Source organism: Somniosus microcephalus, chromosome 5 (assembly GCF_052327205.1).
Source record: "Somniosus microcephalus isolate GS21.2 chromosome 5, FLI_Smic_1.0, whole genome shotgun sequence".
Classification (NCBI taxonomy): domain Eukaryota; kingdom Metazoa; phylum Chordata; class Chondrichthyes; order Squaliformes; family Somniosidae; genus Somniosus; species Somniosus microcephalus.
In genome coordinates, this window is record NC_140991.1 from 256252242 (window position 1) to 256276884 (window position 24643).

Genomic DNA, 24643 nt, shown 5'->3' on the forward strand with positions numbered 1-24643 from the left:
GTAATCTGTACTTCGGGCTCATTACCAGGTGCACATGCTCGTGGTATAGGATTGGCTTGTTCCTGTGACTCTAGAATCTGGTCAGCATGGCGTCTCACGATGCTCTCTCTAACGTCCACTGTGTACATTAGTGGTCCCTGCTGTGTGCATATCGTTCCTGGCTGCCATTTTTCTGTTCGGTAGTCGCGGGCCAAGACTGGTTGTCCTATCTTGAAGCTCCTGGTTGGCTTCTCGTTGATGTGCTGGAATTGCTTATCCTTAACATCTCGTCTTATGTTTGGTTTGAGCAAATCCAGGCGACATCTTAGCCTTCGGTTGAAGAACATAATGGCTGGAGCTTGGTTGGTGACTGCATGTGTCGCATTCCGGTAAGCAAACAAGAAATTATCTACCTTGTGTTGTAGTGGTATGTCATCGTTATACATCACCTTTATTGCCTTTTTAAAGGTCTGAACAAACCTTTCAGCCAATCCATTTGTGGCTGGATGATATGGGGCAGATGTGTAATGTTTCACCCCATTATTCCTCAGAAACCTCCGGAAATCCTCGGACACAAACTGTAGCCCATTGTTGGAGCAAATCTGTTCTGGCAAGCCATTCCTGGCGAAGATGGTCCGTAGGACTGCAATAGTTTTCTCCGTGGTGGTGGAGGACATTTTGATGACCTCTGGCCATTTCGAATGGGCGTCCACAGCGATTAGAAACATTGAGTCCATAAATGGACCAGCAATAATCAATGTGTACCCGTTGCCATGGGGATGAGGGCCACTCCCATGGGTGTAGAGGGGCCTGTGGTGGTGCATTTTGGACTTTCTGGCATCCTGAGCAGCTCTTGGTCAGGTCCTCGATTTGTTTATCGATTCCCAGCCACCACACATAAGCCCTGGCTAGGCTTTTCATTTTTACCCCTCCCAGATGACCTTCATGAAGCTCATTGAGCACTCTGTCTCTCAACTTGGGTGGAATTACCACTCGGGATCCACACATCAAGGTCCCCCGGCACACTGACAACTGTTCTCTCCTTGGCGAGAATGCTGGCAACAGTGAGTCGCCATGTGCTGGCCATCTCTTCACCGTCAAATCATAGACCTGAGAGAGTGTCGGGTCATTTCGGGTTTCCTTCTCTATACTTGAGTTTGTAACAGGCAGACATTCGACTATGGTCGCATGGAATATCTCAACAGGGTCCACTGCAGGTGCTTCCTCTACCGTAGGCAACGGTAGGCGCGACAGCCCATCAGCGTTTCCATGCTGCTTCATACCCTTGTATTCTATGTCGTACTGATGTGCCCCTAGAAAAAGTGGCCATCTTTGCAGCCGTTGCGCCATCACCGGAACGCCCTTCTTTGGGTTAAAAATGGAGACCAGGGGCTGATGATCAGTCAGTAGGGTGAATTTCTGCCCGTGCAGATAGTGATTGAACTTCTTCACCCCCCACACCAGGCTGAGGGCCTGCCTGTCAATCTGGGCGTAATTACACTCGGCTGAGGTTAACGAGCGCGACGCAAAGGCTGTTGGCCTCTCTGAACCGTCAAGGAATTTGTGTGACAGCACCGCTCCAATGCCGTAGGGAGACGCATCACATGCCAACCGAATCGGTAGTGTTGGGTTGTAGTGGGCCAATACTTCTTTTGAAGTCATTAGGCATTTACATTTCTGAAAGGCACGCTTACACTCATCACTCCATTTCCATGTTACTCCAGTTTGCAGCAGGGCATTCAGTGGGTGCAGAATTGTAGATAAATTCGCCAAGAACTTATGGTAGTAGTTCACCAGCCCGAGAAACGACCTCAGTTGCGACACATTTTCCGGTGCTGGAGCCTTGACGACAGCCTCAATCTTGTCTGGCGACTTATGCAACCCTTCCTCATCAATCATGTGGCCACAATACAAGATTTGTCTCCTGAAGAACTCGCATTTGGGGCGGTTGGCTCGTAGCCCATATTCCTGCTATCTAGTGAGCACCTGCTCCAGGTTGGCAAGGTGTTCACTGTTATTTTCGCCCGTCACCAGGATGTCATCCAAATAACACTGGGTCCCTGGGATCCCTTGCAGGACTTGTTCCATTGCCCTCTGCCAAATAGCCGGGGCTGATGCTACCCTGAATACCAGTCGATTGTACTGGTAAAGGCCTTTGTGAGTGTTTATCGTGAGGTATTTCCTAGATGCTTCTTCCACCTCCATTTGTAGATACGCTTGGGCCAGATCAATCTTCGTAAAACGTTTCCCTCCAGATAGTGAGGCGAAAATATCTTCTAACCGTGGAAGTGGATATTGTACTGTGTGCAGGACTGGGTTCACAGTTACCTTGAAGTCCCCACAGATGCGAACCTTCTTCGGCTCCCCAGGCGTGCTGCTCAATGATTTCTTCATTACAGGAACGATGGGTGTGGCCCACTCACTCCAGTCCACCTTGGACAGCACACCCGAATGCTCCAGACTCTCCAGTTCGGCTTCAATGGCTGGGCGGATCGCGTACGGCACCGGTCTGGCCTTAAAACATTTTGGGTTTGCGTCATCTTCGATTTTTATCGTTGCCATTACTCCTTTTAGAGTCCCAAGTCTTTGTTGGAACACTTCTTTCGCGTCAGTTAGAATTTGTGACAGACGTCCAGGTGCGACGTCATCGTCATTTTTGTCAGTCACAGTTAGCGCCTGAATGGAATGCCAATCCAATTGTATTTTTCGGATCCATTCACGTCCCAATAATGGTGGTCCTCCATCTTGCAGTATATATAGATACAGTTTCTGTGTTTCCTTGCTGTTATATTTAACTGGCACCCTTATTTTTCCTCTGGGGTAGACTTTTTGCCTCGTGTATGTCTTCAATACAATGGACGTGTCCTTTAAGGGTATGTGTGAGGATAGCCGCTCATAGTCTCGTCGATTCACGACAGTTAGGGCTGATCCTGTATCCAATTCCATCTTTACTTGGGACCCTGCTATCATGAGGGTGACCCAAATGGTTCGGTGATCCTCCTTTGCGATCACGTTGTGTAACTTTAGACAACTTAATCTCCTGCTCCCGGAGTCGTTATCACTCTCCTGATCTTCCGAACTACTGTCTGTCATTTTTTTTACTTTCTTGTACCTTTCCTTAGTAGTTCTTGCAGTGTTGGTTTTCTTTCCCAACCTGCAGACTCTTGCTATGTGTCCCATTTTCCCGCATTGCCTGCATACTTTGTCCTTAAACCAGCAGTCCTTCTGATCATGGGTTGTTCTGCTGCAGCGATAGCAATTTTCTGCTCCATACGCCATTTCGTTAGCGCTGTATTCTTGTGGTTTCTGTTGTATTTCCGCAGCTCCCCGTGCTGCTGCTTCGTAGGATACTGCCACGCTGAAAGCCTGTTCTAGCGTCAGCTCCTTTTTCGATAGAAGTCGTTTCTGGGTTCCTTCACTCTGGAGCCCGCAGACAAACTTATCCCGTAAGGTGTCTGCCAGTCCTGCTCCGAACTGGCAGAGCTTCGATAACTTGTGTAGTTCCGTAAGATAGTCAGCATTGCTCTCATCTTTGTGCTGGTTTCTTTTATGGAACTTGAATCTTTCTGCTATCAGCAGCGGTGTAGGGTTTAGGTGTTCCTGTAAGATATTAACAATCTCCTCAAAACTTTTCTCCATTGGTTTAGCTGGGGTAATTAAATTCTGCAATAGGCCATACGTTCTCGCGCCCATCAAATTTAATAATACTGACGCCTTCTTTCCATCGGCCACCTCATTTGCCTTGCAATACACTTCAATTATTTCCACATACGTGGTCCAGTCTTCTACCTCGTTGTCGAAAGCAGTGATACTGCCACTTTTCGGCATCTTGGGTGATTTAAAATGGCGCCTCCTGTGCTTTTTCTTCTTCCCCAATGGAATAAAATGGCACCTCCCGTGCTTTTCCTTCTTCCCCAATGGAATAAAATGGCGCCTCCCGCGCTTTTCCTTCTTCCCCTTGCTGCCACGCTGCTCCTAGTGTTCTACAGGGTAATGGCGGGGACCCGCGGCTTTGGCGCATCTCACTTTTCCTTCCCCTCGTTTATTTTCTCTCCGCTGCCCGGTTCTTGAGCACTGACCGCGCCCTGTGCGCTCCACCCTCTCTCTCTTTCCTCCCAGCGACGCTGCGCGGCCCCTTTTGCAGAGCCGCTCGATCGAGCTCGAGCCCGCCGCAGTCCGGAAGGGTAAGCGCAGTACATGCTACCAGCACGATTTGCTGGAACACCTTGACTGGGGAGCCAAGCTCAGCTCTCCACAGCCTCTCCTGCAATTCTCCGAACACCGACGGATCCTTGGGCAGTTGCCCGCGGTCGACGCCCGTTGCTCAGACTTCGACCTCCAAGAAACTTCTTCTCAGGGTGAGGCGATGCAGTACCGCAGGTGAGTTCGAACCTGCTTGTCGCCACTGTAAAGTCCGCGCATCAATAATACACGGACTTCGGGAGAACAATTAAACAGGTATTTTATTGAACAGAGGGTACTCTTTTGTTTGGACCCAAAAAAAAAACAAATTGGACTGTAAATTAACAAAAGTTCAACTAAAACTTAACAAATCAAATTAAAATTTGGTTTTCCAGGTTGATGATGCACTCCAGTCCCCGCGGCGCCCACCGGTCGCGGAAATACTCAAGCGTGCCGGCGGACACCGCGTGCTCCATCTCCAGGGCCACCCGGGCGCGAAAATGGCCGCGGAAGAGAGGCAGGCAATCCGGCTGGAAGACCCCCTCGACCGCCCGCTGCCTGGACCAATTGATGGCTCTTTTAGCCAGGCCCAGGAGCAGGCCTACAAGCAGGTCCTCCAACCTGCCCGCTCCCCTCCGCACTGGGTGACCATAGATCAAGAGCATGGGACTGAAGTGCAACCAAAAATCGAGGAGCAGCCCCTTCAAGTAGTGAAAGAGGGGCTGCAACCTCTCACACTTGACATAAATGTGAAACACGGACTCCTCCAGGCCGCAAAAAAATGCAGGCGGCCTGGGAGTCCGTGAACCTACTTAAAACCATATTGCACGGGACCGCTCCGTGCAACACCCTCCAGGCCAAGTCCCCGATGGAACAAGGGAGGACTCCCGCGTAGCGAGTCCTCCATTGGGGACCTCCGCCGGTTGGCAAGACGCCACGCCAAGGCGTGTCTGGACGGCAGACGAAGATGGCAAAGTGGAGAGTGTGCAGGAGCAGCCCGTACAGGAAACCCCTCCGCGCGGAATGAAAAGGCACGGAGGGTATTTCCTCGAGATGGCTCAAGTTGTGAGGCGCCGGTTCCCGAGGGGAGTTTCGGGGCCAGGCGCCGATGAGGAATTCCGTCCGAACGGGGGTAAGCTCGGACGGGATCGCCCCACATGCTTGAGCCGCCTCGATACACCTAGTGGAGTCGGGGCCCAGTGCCACTTTCACTGACTCGATGGCTTCGACTGCGAGCCGGACATTAGCCCAGGACAGGCGCCACGCCAGCTCCTCCGGTGCCATCTAGCCCGCTCCTCCGCCATCGAGCAGGTCCCCGACTCTGGTCACCTTGCCAGGCACAGCCCTGCCCTCCACCAGCCGCCCGAACCTGCGGTCGTGGAGGTGCGGATTCCTGAGCAGCAGCTCCCGAAGGAGAGCCGCCGCTCCTGACGGGGGAAGAGCTCCGCCTGGAAGCGACGTAGTTCCAAACCCATAGCAGTTCCTGGTAGAAGACAGGCAGCTCCCGCAGGCCGGCACGCCTGCAGCCCATTTTCACAAACAGGAGCTGCGTGTCGTAATTGAGGCCGTGCAGCTGGCGGAAGAAATATGTCGCCAGCGCACACCATCTCGGAGGATTCTCGACGTACAGGTATCTCTGCAGCGTCTGAAGACGGAAAGTCACAGCCTGGGTGCGAAGGCACACCAGCGCCCGACCGCCCTCCCTAAGCGGGTGACTCAGAACCGCGGCAGAGACCCAGTGCTTCCTTTTGTCCCAGAAGAAGTCGATGAGCTTCTTCTGCATCTTGGCGACAAACGCAGGGGGAGGGATCAAAGTGACCAACCGGTACCACAACATGGCGGCCACCAGCTGGTTTATGACCAGCGCTCGACCCCTGTAGGACAACACTCGGAGCAGTCCTGTCCAGCGTCCTAGGCGAGCGGTGACTTTGGCCTCCAGCTCTTGCCAGTTCGCCGGCCAGGCGTCCTCGGCAGGGCTAAGGTAGACTCCCAAATAGAGGAGGTGCGTGGTGCTCCAGGCAAAAGGCCTGAACTCCTCCGGCAGGGAGTCCACCCGCCACTGACCCACCAGGAGTCCGGAACATTTCTCCCAGTTGATCTTGGCGGAGGATGCGTCCGAGTAAATCTGCTGGCATTCCCGCATCCTCCGCAAGTCAGCGGGATCCGTGACCGTGAGGAGCACGTCATCGGCGTAAGCCGAGAGGACCACCTCCACGCCCGGCCCTTGCAGAGCCAATCCCGTCAACCTCTTCCGCAAGAGGCGCAGGAAAGGCTCCACGCAAAAGGCGTATAACTGACCGGGCATGGGGCATCCCTGACGCACCCCCCTCCCGAAGCGAAGGGGCGCCGTCAAGGACCCGTTAACTTTAATCAGACACTCCGCGGCGGCGTACAGAAGTCGGATCCGGGCAACGAAATGCATCCCGAACCCGAATGCGCGCAGAGTCCCGAAGAGATACTCGTGATCCACCCTGTCGAATGCCTTCTCCTGATCCAGGGAAAGGAAGGCGACCGACAGACCAGCCCTCTGGGAGTGGTGGACCAGGTCCCGGACCAGATGGATGTTATCGTGGATGGTCCGGCCCGGGACCGTGTAGGACTGGTCGGGGTGGATCATGTGGGCCAGCACGGTGCCAAGGCGAGCAGACATGGCCCTGGCAAAAATTTTATAGTCCGTGCTGAGGAGGGAGACCGGGCGCCAGTTCTTAAGGAGGCAGAGATCGCCCTTCTTAGGCAGCAGGACAATGACCGCCCTGCGCCAAGAGAGGGGCATCTCCCCGGTCGCCAAACTTTCCCCCAGGACCTGCGCGTAGTCGCCCCCCAAGACGTCCCAGAACGCCCTGTGGAACTCCACGGTCAGCCCGTCCAGCCCCGGGGACTTTCCCTGGAGGGCTGGCGGAGGGCGCCGGTCAGCTCCGCCAGGCTTAGCGGAGCGTCCAATTTTTCAGCGTCCTCCGGGCTGACCTTCGGCAGGTCCACCCACAAAACTCTGCGCGCATCCTCGCTGGACGGATCCGTTGAGAACAGAGCCCCGTAATAGGCGCGGGTCTCCGCGCTGATTCCCTCCAGATCCGAGACCAGAGATCCATCGTCGGCCAGCAGCCCCAAGAGCTGCTTACGGACCCCCCGTCTTTTTTCCAGCGAGTAGAAGAAGGGGGAGCCGGGGTCCAGGTCCCGCAGGAGCTGGATCCGCGACCTCACTTACGCGCCTCGGGACCCGACGAGCTGCAGGTCCTTCAGCGCGCCCTTCTTCTCTTCGTACACCTTCCGCAGGGCTGGGTCCTCGATGACCTGACCAAGACGGGACTCCAGGTCGAGCACCTCCTTCTCCAACCGCCCGACCCGGGCCTCCCGCCTCTTGGTCGACCCCTCCGCGTACTCCTGACAGAAGAGACAGACGTGAGCCTTGCCCACATCCCACCATAGCCTCAAGGAGGGGAAGCCCCACCAGCTTCCTTCTCCAGTCGGCCCAGAACCGACGAAACGAATCCCGGAACCGCGCGTCCTCCAGCAGCAAGTTGTTAAATTTAATGTACGCGGACCCCCCCCCCCGCGTGCGCAGCAGAGCGAGCTCCGCCCACACCAGAGAGGTGACTCATGCTGACCCCTCCTTGCCACTCCAGGAGCCACATGGCTTCGTCTCCCGGAACGGTGTGGGTTTCTTGCAGGAAGCACACCGCATACTTCCCGTCCCGAAGGACCGAGAAGTTATTGAATCTGCGGCGCGCCTCCCTGCTGCCGTTGATGTTGAGGCTGGCTATGGTTATCTTCATGTCAGAAGCATAGTGCAACCTCTACCTACACCTAACGGGGGGAGGAAGTGCAGCCGCTGGTCAGCCGGCACTTCCTCAGCAGCCCAGTGAGGAACGTTCTGAGCCGACGCAGCTCGAGCGGGTTCACGCCCTCATCCGCGCCCATGATCTTAACGGTGGCGCGGACGGACACGATGAGCAGCTGTCGAGGGCCAGCCGGACCTTATTGCGCCGACCCAGGCACGTGGCCATAAAATCCCGGCGTTCCCTTACGGGAATGAGGGGAGACTCGGCAAGGGGCACGAGGTCACCCATCGCCTCATCGGCGCTGGAGTCCAAATCATCCTCCGTGCCCATCACCGAGTCCCCATCCTCCTCCGGGGGGTCGTCACCAGCGGCCGACCCGTCCGCCGCGCAGTGCGCAGCGAACGGCTTGGCCGCACCAGCCAGCCCCGCCTCCGCCCGGATCCCACCCCCAGGATCAGCGGCAGAGGATTCCCCCCTGAGCTCCTCTAGGGGCACCGGGCCAGAAGACGGCGGCGGTTCAGAGCTTTCTCCACCTCAGACGCCGGAACGACCGGAGAAACCGGGGAGAGAACGATTCCCAGCTCCTCCAGTACGTCCGGCACCAGAGACACAGCCAGGGGGCCATCCTCCTCCCCGCCATCAACCTCCGGCCCAGCGGATGGGGTGTTTTGGATTAAAACCTCTACCAGGTCGAGCAGCCCCTGGGAGATGTCCGGGTCGCATTGGGCGAGCTCATTATCCTCAAGCTCGCCCGACCCAGACCCCAGGCCACCCGACCCGGCAAGGGGTAACGGCACCGATAAAATGTCAATTGCCGCGGGTTGTCCCGTGCCCACCCCCACAGGCAGGGTCTCGTCCCCATCCCCGGGAGGCACGTGCCGGACGGACACATCTGCCTCAGCCTCCCGAGGGACAGGCGACCCCCGCCAATCGCCGGTGGTGATGACAGCGGGGGGGAGGAGCGCAGTACCCGCGGCGGGCGATGACTCCCCCTGCTCGGAGGGACCTTCCTCCTCCCGGTCCTCCTCCTCTTCCAGGGGGTCGCGCCTTCTTTTTAGCACGGAGGGAGCGAGGGAGACCTCCATGTCTGCAGAGGCCTCCTCCTCAGCTCCCTCCGGCGGAGCAGGTTTGTCGGGTTCCTTGGGCCCGAGCCCAGCCGCAGGTATTGGCGTTTCCGCTACGGCGGTTACGGCCACAGGCTCGGGCACGAGGCCCCTCCCACTCATGTCTGCCCCGATTAACTCCGCGAGGAGCGCGGGTGTAAGGGGCTTAAGGGGCAAGGGCTGGCCCTTCACGGGGGGACCCACCCTAAGGTGTTTTGATTTTTTCCGCGCCTTCTTTCCGGCCGAACGCGCTCCCTCCCCCCTGCCGGAGGCCTTGGTGGCATCGGCCTCCGACGTCGACCGCGCATCAGCGGTTCCCGACGCGCGGGCAGATCCGGGGGGAGAAGCGGCAGCGGCGCCAGCCTCGGCCGCACTAGATGATCTGGTGGCCTTGGAGGCAGGGCAGTTTTTCCGAATGTGCCCCACCTCCTTGCAGGCATGGCACCGCACACTGTCCGACATCCAGAAGACGCGATAGGCGGTCCCCTCATGGAGGACGACGAACGCCCCGTCGGTGTCCTCCTCCCGCGCCAGCTGGATAAACAGCTGGCGCCGGAAGGAGAAGAAGTGGCGAAGGCTGGCCTCCCGGAAGCCGAGCGGGATGGGTGTGATCCCCGACCTCACCTCCCCAAGTTGGCGTAAATGGGGGAGGAGGAGCTCACCAGGAACATAGGGCGGGACGTTAGAAATGACGATCCTCTGCGCGGTGGCCTCGAGAGGATCCACCGGCAGGAAGGTCCCGCCCACGGTGAGCCCCTTGGCGACGGCCAGGGACACCGCCCGCTCCGACCCCAGGATGAACACAGCCTTCCCGTACATTTTTGAGGCCACTACGATGGCTGAGGGGCCGACAACCCCAGCCATGGCTTTAACGCAGGCCTCAATAGTCATAGTGGGGTGAGTGTAGCTCTTCACCCCAAGCTTTTTTGTCATCAGTCTGAATGGTGACGGGGCAGCAGAAGCATCGGGAGCAGCTGTGGCTGTGGCTGCCACTCCCGCATACGTCTTGGCTGGCCCCGTCACCGGCTAAGATGCAGTCGCCATTCTGGGGTGGTATTATAAAGGGCTACACTCACCCCAAGTCACAGGCCTGAAGGTGGAAATGGCCTCAGGTATTTTTTGGTCCTCTATTGAGCAGAGGGAGCTGTTTAAAATGAAGGCACACCTCTCCCCTTATTGACTGAGATTGGGACAGGGGCCTTCTCCCCTCTGCTCAATAGGCAATTAATTAATAGAGTAAATTGAGGTGCCTTAGAGAAAGAGGCAGAGAGAGACAAAGAGAGAGAGAGAGGGGGGGTGGGAAGGAGGGAGGCCGCAAGGGCAGGTTTGCCACTCAGGATGGTGGGTGGGTGGGTGTTGGCAGGGGTGCACTCTCCTGATGGAAATTTAAGGTCTTTGATGGTGGTAGTCTTCTGGCAGGGGGAGAAGATGTCTTCACCTGGGAAAGCTGGAGATGCCCAGGCTCAGTCCTGCACCAGGTCTTAACGATGTTTAATGGAATTAAGGACTTCACCTAGGCAGCACCAGCTGTCCCAGGCCAGGCAATAGAAGGGGGTGTTTGATAGTGGTGTGTGTGGCCTAGTATTCTACAAGAGCCACACACACACACAGACACCCCTTGGTGTTCCGGTCTTCTTTCCTCCCCCCACCTACAATACAAAGTCTTTTGGAGAGTGCACCAAATAACACCCACCTGCAGATGTTCAGTGAAGATGTTATCCTTCCCTCCTTCCAAGCAGTTGATGGTGGGCGTTGGTTGTTGCTTCTCTCCCCTCTCTCCCTCTCCTGGAATGGAGGCCGATTTGGGGAGGCAGTGGTGGAAAGGCCTCTCCTCTGGTAGGTGTTGGCCTCCTTTTTCCCTCTGCTCTCCTCTGTCCTCTCTCTCCAGGCACCTCAGTAGTTGTTGTTGTGATAGTGGTAGTGGTGGTCTGGCGTTCTCCTTCTCCTCCTCTCCCTGGTCAGGAGACCACCACTTTCCACTCTCCACTCTCCTGGTCTGGCTGCTCCTTCTCCTTGTGTGCTGCTGCACAGCCAGCAATGCTGAGAATGAGCTCTGTACAGAGGGTAACGTCAGACTGAAGTACAGAAGCCTGCTAGGGCCTTTTAAACAGGGGTGGTCACTGCCGGTACTGCAGTATAAAATCAGTTCTTCTCTTAAAGGTACATACACAACAATTCGTAATAAGGTGGATGAATTAACTGTGCAAATAGATGTAAACGGATATGATATAATTGGGATTACGGAGACATGGCTCCAGGGTGACCAAGGCTGGGAATTCAACATCCAGGGGTATTCAATATTCAGGAAAGACAGGCAAAAAGGAAAAGGAGGTGGGGTAGTATTGCTAGTTAAAGAGGAGATTTACACAATAGTAAAGAAGGATATTAGCTCTGATGATGTGGAATCTGTATGGGTAGAGTTGAGAAATACCAAGGGGCAGAAAACATTAGTGGGAGTTGTATACAGACCTCCAAACAGTAATGTTGAGGTTGGGGATGGCATTAAATGGGAAATTAGAGAAGCGTGCATTAAGGGCACAGCAGTTATCATGGGTGACTTTAATCTACATATAAATTGGGCTAACCAAATTAGTAACAATACTGTGGAGGAGGAATTCCTGGAGTGTATACGAGATGGTTTCCTGAACCAATATGTCGAGGAACCAACTAGAGATCAAGCCATCTTAGACTGGGTATTATGTAATGAGAAAGGATTAATTAGCAATCTTGTTGTGCGAGGCCCCTTGGGGTGGAGCGATCATAATATGATAGAATTCTTCATTCAGATGGAGAGTGAAGTATTTAACTCAGAGACTAGGGTCCTGAATTTAAATAAAGGAAACTACGATGGTATGAGGCACAAGTTGGCTAGGATTGATTGGGGAACGTTAATTAAAGGGTTGACGGTGGATAGGCAATGGCAAACATTTAAAGATCACATGGATGAACTACAGAATTTGTTAATCCCTGTTTGGCATAAAAATAAAACCAAGAAGGTGACTCAACCGTGGCTAACAAGGGAAATTAGGGATAGCATAACATCCAAGGAGAGGACATACAAATTGGCCAGAAAAAGCAGCAAACCTGAGGATTGGAAGCAGTTTAGGATTCAGCAAGGGAGGACAAAGGGATTAATTAAGAGGGGGAAAATAGAATATGAGAGTAAACTTTCAGGGAACATAAAAACTGACTGTAAAAGCTTCTATAGATATGTGAAGAGAAAAAGATTGGTGAAGTCAAGCATAGGTCCCTTGCAGTCAGAATCAGGGGAATTTATAATGGGGAACAAAGAAATGGCTGACCAATTAAATACATACTTTGGTTCTGTCTTCACAGAGGAGGACACAAATAACCTCCCAGTGATGTCGGGGAACATAGGGTCTAATGAGAGGGAGGGACTGAATGAAATCAGTATTTGTAGGAAAATAGTGTTAGGGAAATTGACGGGATTGAAGGCTGATAAATCCCCAGGGCCTGATAATCTACATCCTAGGGTACTTAAGGAATTGGCCCTAGAAATAGTAGATGCATTGCTGGTCATCTTCCAAAATTCTATAGACTCTGGAACAGTTCCCATGGATTGGAGGGTAGCTAATGTAACCCCACTATTCAAAAAAGGTGGTAGAGAGAAAACGGGAAAATATACATCGGTAAGCCTGACATTGAACAGAACAGAAATGGGGAAAATGCTAGAGTCTATTATAAAAGATGTAATAGCAGAGCACTTGGAAAACAGTGACAGGATTGGACAAAGTCAACATGGATTTACAAAAGGTAAATTGTGCTTGACTAATCTACTGGAATTTTTTGAGGATGTAACTGGTAGAATAGATAAGGGAGAACCAGTGGATGTGGTGTATTTGGACTTTCAGAAGGCTTTCGATAAGGTCCCACATAAGAGATTAGCTTGTAAAGTTAAAGCACATGGGATTGGGGGTAAGGTACTGACTTGAATAGAGAATTGGTTGGCAGACAGGAAGCAAAGAGTTGGAATAAACGGGTCTTTTTCCAAGTGGCAGGCAGTGACGAGTGGGGTACCGCAGGGATCGGTGCTAGGACCCCAGCTATTCACAATATATATTAATGATCTAGATGAGGGAACTAGATGTAATATCTCCAAGTTTGCAGTCGACACAAAGCTGGGTGGGCGTGTGTGCTGTGAGGAGGATGCCGAGAAACTCCAGTATGATTTGGACTGGTTGGGTGATTGGGCAGATGCATGGCAGATGCAGTATAATGTGGATAAATGCGAGGTTATCCACTTTGGTGGCAAAAACAGGAAGGCAGATTATTATCTGAACGGCAATAGATTGGGAGAAGGGGAAGTGCAACGAGACCTGGGTGTCCTTGTGCACCAGTCGCTGAAGGTAAGCATGCAGGTGCAGTAGGCGGTTAAGAAGGCAAATGGTATGTTGGCTTTCATAGCGAGAGGATTCGAGTACAGGAGCAAGGATGTCTTGCTGCAGTTGTACAGAGCCTTGGTGAGACCACACCTTGAGTATTGTGTTCAGTTTTGGTCACCTTATCTGAGGAAGGATGTTCTTGCCATGGAGGGAGTGCAGCGAAGATTCACCAGACTGATACCTGGGATGGCAGGAATGAGGTATGAGGAGAGATTTGGTCGATTGGACTTATATTCGCTGGAGTTTAGAAGAATGAGAGGGGAACTCATTGAACCGTATAAAATTCTAACAGGACTAGACAGACTAGATGCAGGAAGGATGTTCCTGATGGCCGGGGAGTCCAGAACCAGGGGTCACAGTCTAAGGATAAGGGGTAAGCCATTTAGGACAGAGATGAGGAGGAATTTTTTCACCCAGAGAGTGGTGAACCTGTGGAAATCTCTACCACAGAAGATAGTTGAGGCCAATTCAATGGCCCTGAAATTAGATCGGGGGCTTGCCGCGCGTGCAAGCCCCCGATCTGCACTCACCCTGCGCGCCGAGATCTGAAGCCCGGGCCTGCTTGCATTTCCTTTCACAGGCCCGGTTCAGCTGTCGGCGCGCTGTGCTAACCTGATCCAGCGGCGTAGTTAGTGCGAAGTGCCGGCTGGGATCAGGTGAGCACTGTGCAGCCAATCAGGGGAGGGGAAACTCATTCATGAGTTTGACAGTAAGAGCTGTCAAACTCATGAAAACTACGGGGGCCCAAAACACTATTTAAACTTTAAATAAAAATTTAAAGAACATCCCAATCATTAAATTAAGTATAAATAAGTTTTAAAAAATAATTTAAACAATAATTTTTTTTTTTGAAAAAAAATAAATTTTTAATAAAAAGGGTCAAAAACTAAACTTACCTTATTGTAGATTCTTTAAAATAATAAACCTGTGGAAAAAAAGTTTCTAAGTTGCACCACTTACCTGTAAAAATAAATACTTACGTGTGCTTTTTACAAGCGTAAAGACCGGAGGCCTTTACACATGCGCAAATCCCCCAAAACAGAGGAAATCCAAGATGCACGCGCTGCCCCCTACAGCGCACGCGCTAGCCTCTTCACCTCTTGGGTTAGAGGAGAGGAAATGCCGGTTTTCAGCGCATGCGCTGTGCATGCTGAAAACCGGCATTTCCTCCAGCCAGACGCGTGAGTACCCCTTCCATACTCACGCATTTGGGGAGGAATTACTGCCCCATTAAATATATTCAAGAAGGAGTTAGATATATTTCTTAAAGCAAAAGGGATCAAGGGATATGGGGAGAAAGCAGGGACCGGGTACTGAATTTGGATGATCAGCCATGATCTCATTAAATGGCGGAGCACGCTTGAGGGGCCAAATGGCCTACTCCTGCTCCCATCTTCTGTGTTTCTATGTTTCTATAATGGCACGATTTAGTTAAGTTGAACCAGTGCACCAATATGGTACCCAGATGCTGAATCAACTCCCTCCGCCACCAGCAAAAGCAGTCCTAAAATGACCAAACTATACCTGTTACACATACCCATTGCTCGAGGTTAAGTAATGTCTTACCATTCACTCCAACTGACAAGGCCACTTGCCAGGCAGTAGGCAAAAATGGACAAGGCAAGAAGGGTAAGTGGTGCAAAGAAATAATTTTACGTGACTCACAACCTCAACAGAAACTTAACCATCTAACATTTTATAACAGCCATATGCATAACCTTGTGTATTTACAATTGTGTCTTCTTTCTCTTTCTACAACTATGTGGCTTCAGCAGACGTAGAGGCAGGCTGCTCACTTCCCTGCTCTGACTGCTTAGACACTTTTGGTGGATGTCCTTTGGGTTTTGGAGCCTGTGATGGCCCCACCAAAGACTGCTCCTCCTGCACCTGTGCAGGGGCAGACTCAGCCATTGGGGCTCTGACTGGGGAGGGTGGGGCAACAGGGGAGAAGTGGAAGCGCTTTGAGCAGATCCCCCACTTCCATGTCCCTTCTCACCATCATTCCTCTCATGGCCCACCCGCACTCCCCTGCTAACAAGGAGCTGGAGAGCACTTTGCTGCACATCAGTCGGGCGATTAAGGGCCAAGTCTAGGTTTCTATCCATCCTAGATATGGCTGCAATCAGAGTCTGCAAGCTGTTGTTTACAGCAAGCATGCACTCGTTCAACTGGCGCATTTGATGCTCCATGCAGGTGGCCACCCTTTCCATGGACGAACACACCATAGCCATGGCCTGCGTCATCGTGCTGCTCATGTTGAAGATGGACTCCTCCATTCTCCCTACAATTGAGCACATCACGGCTGGAAAAGCTGCCAGATCGTCCTGCATTTTTGATTGCTCCTTGAAAATCATCCGCTTTGTCGACAGCCCCGAGGTTCAGCATCTTTGTCCGGATGAGCACAGCTTGGAGCGTCCTGTGCCCTTGTCGAGGACTCTCCACTGCTGTCGCTGTCTCCACCATCTGCTCTTGTTCACATATGATCTGTGAGACACCAGGTGACAACACTACTTTCTCTCTTACTGGATCCACTGACGTGTGTGTATCTGCGCTGGTGCTGGGTGTGCATGGGTCGTGTGACGGTGCACGCTCAGAGTCCATGACCTCCTCTGAGGGGTCATCTTCCTCCTCTGGCTGGACAATGGGCGGGGGGGGAGGACACTTGATGGGCTGGTGGGAGAATAAAGACATGAATTAGAACTGTTATGATAAGAATGTTTTAAGCAGGGGTGAAATTAAAAAGGAAATAAGGAAAGCAAAGAGAGGGCATGAAAAAATATTGGCAAGTAAAACCCAAAGATGTTTTATAAATACATTAAGAGCAAGAGGATAACTAAAGGAAGAGTAGGACCTATTAGAGACCAGAGGTAACCCGTGTGTGGATGCGGAAGACATGGGTGTGGTTCTTGATGAATACTTTGCATCTGTATTCACAAAAGAGAGGGATGATGCAGACATTGCAATCAGGGAGGAGGAGTGTGAAATATTAGATGAAGTAAACATAGTGAAAGAGGAAGTGTTAAGGGGTTTAGCATCTTTGAAAGTGGGTAAATCCACAGGCCCAGATGAAATGTATCCCAGACAGTTAAGAGAAGAAAGGAAATAGCAGAGGCTTTTGTTACGTCCATGTAATAATAAGAAAAGGACTGCAGAGAACGGTACAACAGGTGTTTACTCAATGTGGTTCAAACTGCAACTGAAACAACAGATTACGACTCAGCGTTATATACAGGTGTGGTCACTGCCGGTACTACAGTATACATGAGCTGTAGAAAGTGGTTCCCCCCTTAAAGGTACATACATTACAATTCCTCCCCTTTTAGATTAACAGTACCATAACACTCATTTAACAATTAAATATCAAACTAATTACAATTAACACTTTTAACATGCAACATTAGCTGAAAATAGTCTATTTATAAATTCAGTTTTTGGGGAGGCTTACTGATCCTTTCTGGATAGCGCCTTTCCCGAGTGTCTTGCTCTTGGTGCGGAGGCGATTCTGGCCCCCTGTCGTCGGTTGGTTCACCAGCTTCCGATGCTACTGTTTCTGGGGTAGATGCTACCTGTACGTTGGGTTCATCACCAGGTACATATGGGCGAGGCATGGGGTTGACTCGTTCCTGTGACTCTAGGATCTGGTCAGCATGGTGTCTCACGATGCTCTCCCCAACGTCCGCTGTGTACATTAGTGGCCCCTGCCGTGTGCATATCGTTCCTGGTTGCCATTTCCCTGTTCGGTAGTCACAGGCCAACACTGGTTGCCCTACATTGAAGCTCCTTCTCGGCTTCTCATTGATGTGCTGGAATTGCTTACTCTCAACATCTCTTCGTACATTTGGTCTGAGCAAATCCAGATGAGATCTCAACCTTCGGTTAAAGAACATCATGGCCGGGGCCTGGCTGGTGACTGCATGTGTCGCATTTCTGTAGGCTAACAGGAAATTGTCCACCTTATGCTGCAGAGGAATGTCGTCATCGCACATGGCCTTTACTGCTTTTTTAAAGGTTTGTACGAACCTCTCAGCCAATCAATTTGTGGCTGGATGATACGGGGCGGATGTGTAATGCCTTACCCCATTCCTTTTCATAAATCTTCGAAACTCTTCGGACACAAACTGTGGTCCGTTATCAGAGCAAATCTGCTCTGGCAAGCCGTTCCTGGCAAAAATGGTCCGTAGGACTGCAATAGTTTTCTCCGTGGTGGTGGAGGACATTTTGATCACCTCAGGCCATTTCAAGTGCGCATCCACAGCTATTAAAAACATTGAGTCCATGAATGGACCAGCAAAATCAATATGCACCCGTTGCCATGGAGATGAGGGCCACTCCCATGGGTGTAGAGGGGCATGTGGTGGTGCATTTTGGACCTTCTGGCATCCTGAGCAGCTCTTTGTCAGGTCCTCGATTTGCTGATCGATCCCCGGCCACCACACATAAGCCCTAGCAAGGCTTTTCATTTTCACCTATCCCAGATGACCTTCGTGAAGCTCATTGAGCACTCTCTCCCTTAACTTGGGTGGAATTACCACTTGGGATCCACACATCACTGTCCCCTGGCATACTGACAGCTGTTCACTTCTGGATGAGAATGCTAGCAACAGTGAGTCGCCATGTGTTGGCCATCCCCTCACCGTCAAATCATATACCCGAGACAGTGTCGGGTCATTTCGGGTCTCCTTCTCTATACCAGCGTTAGTTACTGGCAAGCATTCAATTATAGTCAAATGAAATATTTCGACAGGATCCACTGCTGGTGCTTCCTCCACAGTAGGCAGTGGCAGGCGTGATAGCCCATCAGCGTTTCCATGCTGTTTCGTGCCCTTATACTCGATTTCATATTGGTGCGCCCCTAGAAAAAGGGACCATCTTTGTAGCCGTTGCGCAGTCATCACCGGAACGCCCTTCTTTGGATTAAAGATGGAGACAAGTGGTTGGTGGTCAGTCAGCAAGATGAACTTCTGCCCATGCAGATAGTGATTGAACTTTTTCACTCCCCACACTAGGCTGAGGGCCTCCCTGTCAATCTGGGCGTAGTTACGCTCGGCTGAGGTTAGTGACCGAGACGCAAAGGCTACTGGCCTCTCCGAGCCGTCCGGGAATTTGTTCGACAGCACCGCTCCAATGCCATAGGGTGATGCATCACACGCCAACCGAATTGGTAGTGCTGGGTTGAAATGAGCCAGCACCTCTTTTGATGTGATCAATGCTTTGCTCTTCTGGAAAGCTCGTTTACATTCGTCACTCCACTTCCATGGTTGCCCCTTTTGCAGTAGGGTGTTCAGTGGGTGTAGTACGGTAGACAAATTCAGCAAGAACTTACGGTAGTAGTTCACCAGCCCGAGGAACGACTTCAATTGTGACACATTTTCCGGTGCTGGAGCCTTGACTTCAGCCTCAATCTTTTCAGGGGACTTATGTAACCCCTCTTTATCAATAACATGGCCACAATACGAGATCTGCTTCTGGAAAAACTCGCATTTGTGGCGATTAGCTCGGAGCCCATATTCCTTCAATCTAGTGAGCACCTGCTCCAGGTTGGCGAGGTGATCACTGTCATTTTCGCCCGTGACCAAGATGTCGTCCAAATAACACTGGGGCCCTGGAATCCCTTGCAGGACTTGTTCCATTGCCCTTTGCCAAATAGCCGGAGCTGATGCTACCCCGAACACCAGCCGGTTGTATTGGTAGAGACCTTTATGAGTGTTGATCATGAGGTACTCTTTCGAGGCTTCTTCTACCTCCATTTGCAGGTACGCCTGGGCCAGATCAATCTTAGTGAAGCGTTTCCCTCCAGATAGCGAGGCGAAAATATCTTCAATCCGCGGAAGCGGATATTGTACAGTGTGAAGGACTGGGTTCACTGTCACCTTAAAGTCCCCACGGATGCGAACCTTCTTTGGTTCCCCAGGCGCATTACTCAACGACCTCTTCATTACAGGAACGATGGGTGTAGCCCACTCGCTCCAGTCCACTTTGGACAGTACTCCTGAAAGTTCCAAACCTTCCAGCTCTGCTTCGACGGCTGGGCGGATCGCATAAGGTACCGGTCTGGCCTTAAAAAACTTTGGGCTTGCATTTTCCTCTATTTTGATCGTCGCTGTTATGCCTTTTAGTGTTCCGAGTCCCTGCTGGAACACTTCTTGTGCGTCAGTTAGCATTTTTGAGAGTCGTCCAGGTGTGACGTCGTCATCCTTTTTGGCATCTACAGTCAGTGCTTGTATGGAATGCCAATCTAGCTGTATCTTCCGGATCCATTCACGTCCTAGTAGTGGTGGTCCTCCATCTGGCAATACATATAGGTCCATTTTTGGTGTTTCCTTGCTGTTATATATAACGTTTACCCTTATTTTTCCTTTGGGGTAGACTTTTTGCCCCGTGTACGTCTTCAAGACAATCTTTGTAACTCTCAAGGGTATATGTGAGAATAGCCGCTTGTAGTCACTTCGGTTTATGACTGTTAGGGCTGATCCTGTGTCCAATTCCATTTTCACTTGGACTCCTGCTATCTTGAGCGTGACCCAGATAGTTTGGTGATCCTCCGTTTTGATCACATAATGTAGTTTCAGACAACCCAGCTCCTCGCTTCCGGAGTCTGTATTACTTTTCTGTTCGTCTGAACTACTCTCCGTCACCTTATGCAGCTTCTTGTACTTCTCTTGTGGAGATTTCTTGCTGCTGGCTTTCTTTTCCGACCTGCAGACTCTTGCTATGTGTCCTACTTTTCCACACTGTCTGCACACTTTGTCCTTGAACCAGCAATCATTATAGTCGTGTGTTGTTCTGCCGCAGCGATAGCACTTCACTTTTCCGTATGACATTTCATTTGTGCCATATTCTTGCGGTCTCCGTTGTATCTCTGCAGCGCCCCGTGCTGCTCCTTCGTGTGACACTGCAATGCTGAAAGCCTTGTCCAGTGTAAGATCCTTTTCTGATAGAAGCCGTTTCTGGGTTCCTTCACTTTGAAGCCCACACACAAACTTGTCCCTTAAAGTATCTGCTAGTCCCGTCCCAAACTGGCAGTGTTTCGATAGCTTGCGCAGTTCCATTAAATACTCAGCATTACTTTCATCTTTATGCTGGTTCCTTTTGTGAAACTTAAATCTTTCTGCTATCAGCAGCGGCGTGGGGTTTAAGTGGTCCTGTAGGATTGACACTATGTTTTCAAAATCCTTTTCTACTGGCTTCTCTGGGGTTACTAGGTTTCGTAGAAAGCCATACTTTTTTGCACCCATTGAATTCAACAATACCAGCGCTTTCTTGTCATCTGGCACTTCATTCGCCTTGCAGTATACTTCTATGCGTTCGACATATGTCGTCCAATCTTTGACTTCATTTTTGAACGCTGTGATACTGCCACCCCTCGGCATTTTTGGGTGTGGTTAGACTGGCTTAAAATGGCGTCTCCCGCGCTTTCCTTTCTTCCCCGCTGCGGCTTAAAATGGCGTCTCCCGCGCTGCTGCCAACGCCGCTCTCGGCGGTCCTCGTGGCAAATGGCGATGCCCTGTGGGTTTCGTGCGCTGCTCCTGCGCTGCTGCCAACGCCGCTCTCTGCGGTCCTCGTGGCAATGGCAGCGCCGTGCGTTTTCCTGCGCGTCTCTCTCCCCCGTTGACGCTGCTCAGCCCTTGACCACCGGCTGCGCTCTGCTCTCTCTTGCCTCTCTCCCCCGTTGATGCCGCTCGGTCCTGAACACCAACTGCATCCTGTGCGCTCTGCCCTCTCTCTCTCCCCCGTCAACGCTGCTCGGCCTTTTTCTGTGCCACTCGGTCGGGCTCAACCCGTCGCTGTCCGGGAAGGGTCTGTGCAGTACCTGTTGCCAGCCCGTTTTGCTGGACCACCGTGACTGGAAAGCCAAGCCTGGCTCTCGACAGCCTCCCCTGCGATGCTCAAATCTCCGCTGGATGACTGGGCGGTTGCCCGTGATCGATGCCCGTGTTTCTGGACTCGACCTTCTTCCACTGTTCTCCAGGAGCGAATCCCTGGGAGGTGATGCAGAGTTGCAGGTAGGTTCGAACATGCTCGTCGCCACTGTTACGTCCGTATAATAATAAGAAAAGGACTGCAGAGAACGGTACAACAGGTGTTTACTCAACGTGGTTCAAACTGCAACTGAAACAACAGATTACTGCTCAGCGTTATATACAGGTGTGGTCACTGCCGGTACTACAGTATACATGAGCTGTAGAAAGTAGTTCCCCCCTTAAAGGTACATACATTACAGCTTTGACCATCATTTTCCAATCCTCTCTGGCTACAGGTGTGGTGCCAGAGGACTGGAGGACTGCTAACGTGGTATCTTGGAGTGCATGTCCACAGATCCCTGAAGGTAGCAGGACAGGTAGAGAAGGTGGTTAAGAAGGCATACGGGATACTTGCTTTATTAGCCGAGGCATAGAATATAAGAGCAAGGAGGTTATGCTTGAACTGTATAAAACACTAGTTAGGCCGCAGCTAGAATACTGCATGCAGTTCTGGTCACCACATTACAGGGAGGATGTGATTGCACGAGAGGGGGTGCAGAGGAGATTTACGAGGATGTTGCCTGGGCTGGGGAATTTTAGCTATGAGGAAAGATTGGATAGGCTGGGGTTGTTTTCTTTGGAACAGAGAAGGCTGAGTGGAGACCTAATTGAGGTGTCTAAAATTATGAGCGGCCTAGATAGATTAGATAGGAAGGACCTATTTCCCTTAGCAGAAGGGTCTATAAGCAGGCGGCATAGATTTAAAGTAATTGGTCGGAGGTTTAGAGGGGGTTTGAGGAGAAATTTTTTCACCCAGAGGGTGGTGGGGTCTGGAACTCACTGCCTGAAAGGGTGGTAGAGGCAGGATCCCTCATCACATTTAAAAAGTACTTGGATATGTACTTGAAGTGCCGTAACCTACAGGGCTCCGGACCAAGAGCTGGAAAGTGCGATTAGGCTGGATAGCTCTTTGTCGGACGGCATGGACAAGATGGGCCGAAAGGCCTCCTTCTGTGCTGAAAATTACTATGATTCTATGACTCTGCATAATTAAGGATTTAGTATTGTCAAAGTATTAAAGCGCAAACAATTTCCCCCCGTCAGAATCTAGCTTCAACCTTCAAGCGATATCTGTGCATTGCTCCTTTAAGTAGCTCAGCTGAAGTCGAGTCATCCGTGACGTCATCGGACCCGCTCCAGTTAATTGGTCGGGAAACCCAGAAGTCTGACTCAATTGCAGTGGTTTTGTTAAAAAGCAACCGCAAAACGCGCCTCTCCAACTTCCGGGTTCCCGACGTGATCCACGGTCCCCCTGCACACATCGCGACTCCAAGGTAAAAATTCAGCCCTTAAGGTTTAAAGACCTCCTTCAGTTTAATTGCTTACGGCTTGGCGTGCATTTACATTTCCCTGCTGCTTTAATCTGCTGCTGCATTGACTGGCCAATCTTGTCCACCCCCCCTTTTAAGGTGCAGCTGCAGGCCCAGGTCAGTCTCTGCCCTGTCAGATTTGCTGCCCACCCCAATGATGAGCTGCCTATAAGCAGTGCAATTAACACTGCCAGCTGGCCTGTTTTATTTAATTAAGGCACAACCATGAAAACCGATGAGGCAGTTTTGGATTTTGCTCCAGACCTCATTACAGCCTTGGTCCAAACATGGACAAAGGAGCTGAATTCCAGAGGTGAGGTGAAAGTGACTGCCCTTGACATCAAGGCTGCATTTGACCAAGTGTGATATCAAGGAGCCCTAGTAAAATTGAAATCAATGGGAATCAGGGGGAAAACTCTCCACTGGCTGGAGTCATACCTAGCTAAAAGGAAGATGGTTGTGGTTGTGGAAGGCCAATCATCTCAGCCCCAGGTCATCGCTGCAAGGGTTCTTAAGGCAGTGTCCTAGTTCCAACCATCTTCAGCTGCTTCATCAATGACCTTCCCTCCATCATAAGGTCAGAAGTGGGATGATGATTGCAGTGTTCAGTTTCATTCTCAACTCCTCAGATAATGCAGCAGTCCGTGCCCGCATGCAGCAAGATCTGGATGATATTCAGGCTTGGGGTGATAAGTGACAAGTAACATTCATGTCACACAAGTGCCAGACAATGACTATCTCCAACAAGAGTCTAACCACTGCCACTTGACATTCAACGGGATTGCCATCACCGAATCCCCTACCATCAACATCCTGGAGGGGTCACCATTGACCAGGAACATAATTGAACCAGTCACATAAATGCTGTGGCTACAAGAGCAGGTCAGAGGCTGGGTATTCTGCGGCGAGTGACTCACTTCCTGACTCCCCAAAGCCTTGCCACCATCTACAAGGCACAAGTCAGGAGTGTGATGGAATCCTCTCCACTTGCCTGGATGAGTACAGCTCCAACAACACTCGAGAAGCTCAACACCATCCAGGCAAAGCAACCCGTTTGATTGGCACCCCATCCACCACCTTAAACATTCACTCCCTCCACCACCAGTGCACCGTGGCTGCAGTGTGTACCATCTACAAGATGCACTGCAGCAACTAGCCAAGGCTTCTTCGACACCACCTCCCAAACCCGCGACATCTACCACATAGAAGGACAGGGACAGCAGGAGCATGGGAACGCCATCACCTCTAAGTTCCCCTCCAAGTCACACACCATCCTAACTTGAAAATATATTGCCGATCCTTCATCGTTGGTGGGTCTGAATCCTGGAACTCCCTCTCTAACAGCACTGTGGGGGTACCTTCACCTCATGAACTGCAGCGGTTCAAAAAGGCGGCTCACCACCACCTTCTCAAGGGCAATTAGGGATGGGCAATAAATGCTAGCCTTGCCAGTGATGCCCACATCCTGTGAACAAATAAAATAAAACACTGACTCATAGAAGAAAAATGCATTTATAGCGACAATTCATCCTGTTGTCTCTGTGTAAGGTGCAAACAACACTAACACTAATACTGCAAGAATTCAATCTTGACAAAAGGCTTTATTATAGAACCTACTTAAATAATCAATTTATCTTCCAGCTCTTCCACTGCCCTGCAAAAGCATCATCAGGACCAGATGTGATTGCCAGCTTGCAGTACAGAACTAATCATTTTGCAGGGAATCAAGGTCAGGTTGCTGAGATTATCTGCCAATTTGATTCGCAGCAGACTTCCTATTAATTTCCATCACAGCAAATCTTACAAAGGAATAAGAGTGTTCCTTCAATTGGTATCAGCTGTTTGTAAAACAGAAAGCAAAAATTT

At 51.2% G+C, this 24643-nt stretch overlaps 1 pseudogene; it reads left to right on the plus strand.

Annotated features, from left to right (window-relative positions):
* LOC147117667 (uncharacterized) overlaps positions 1-24643 on the plus strand; it is a 68991-nt pseudogene that overhangs the window by 34622 nt on the left and 9726 nt on the right.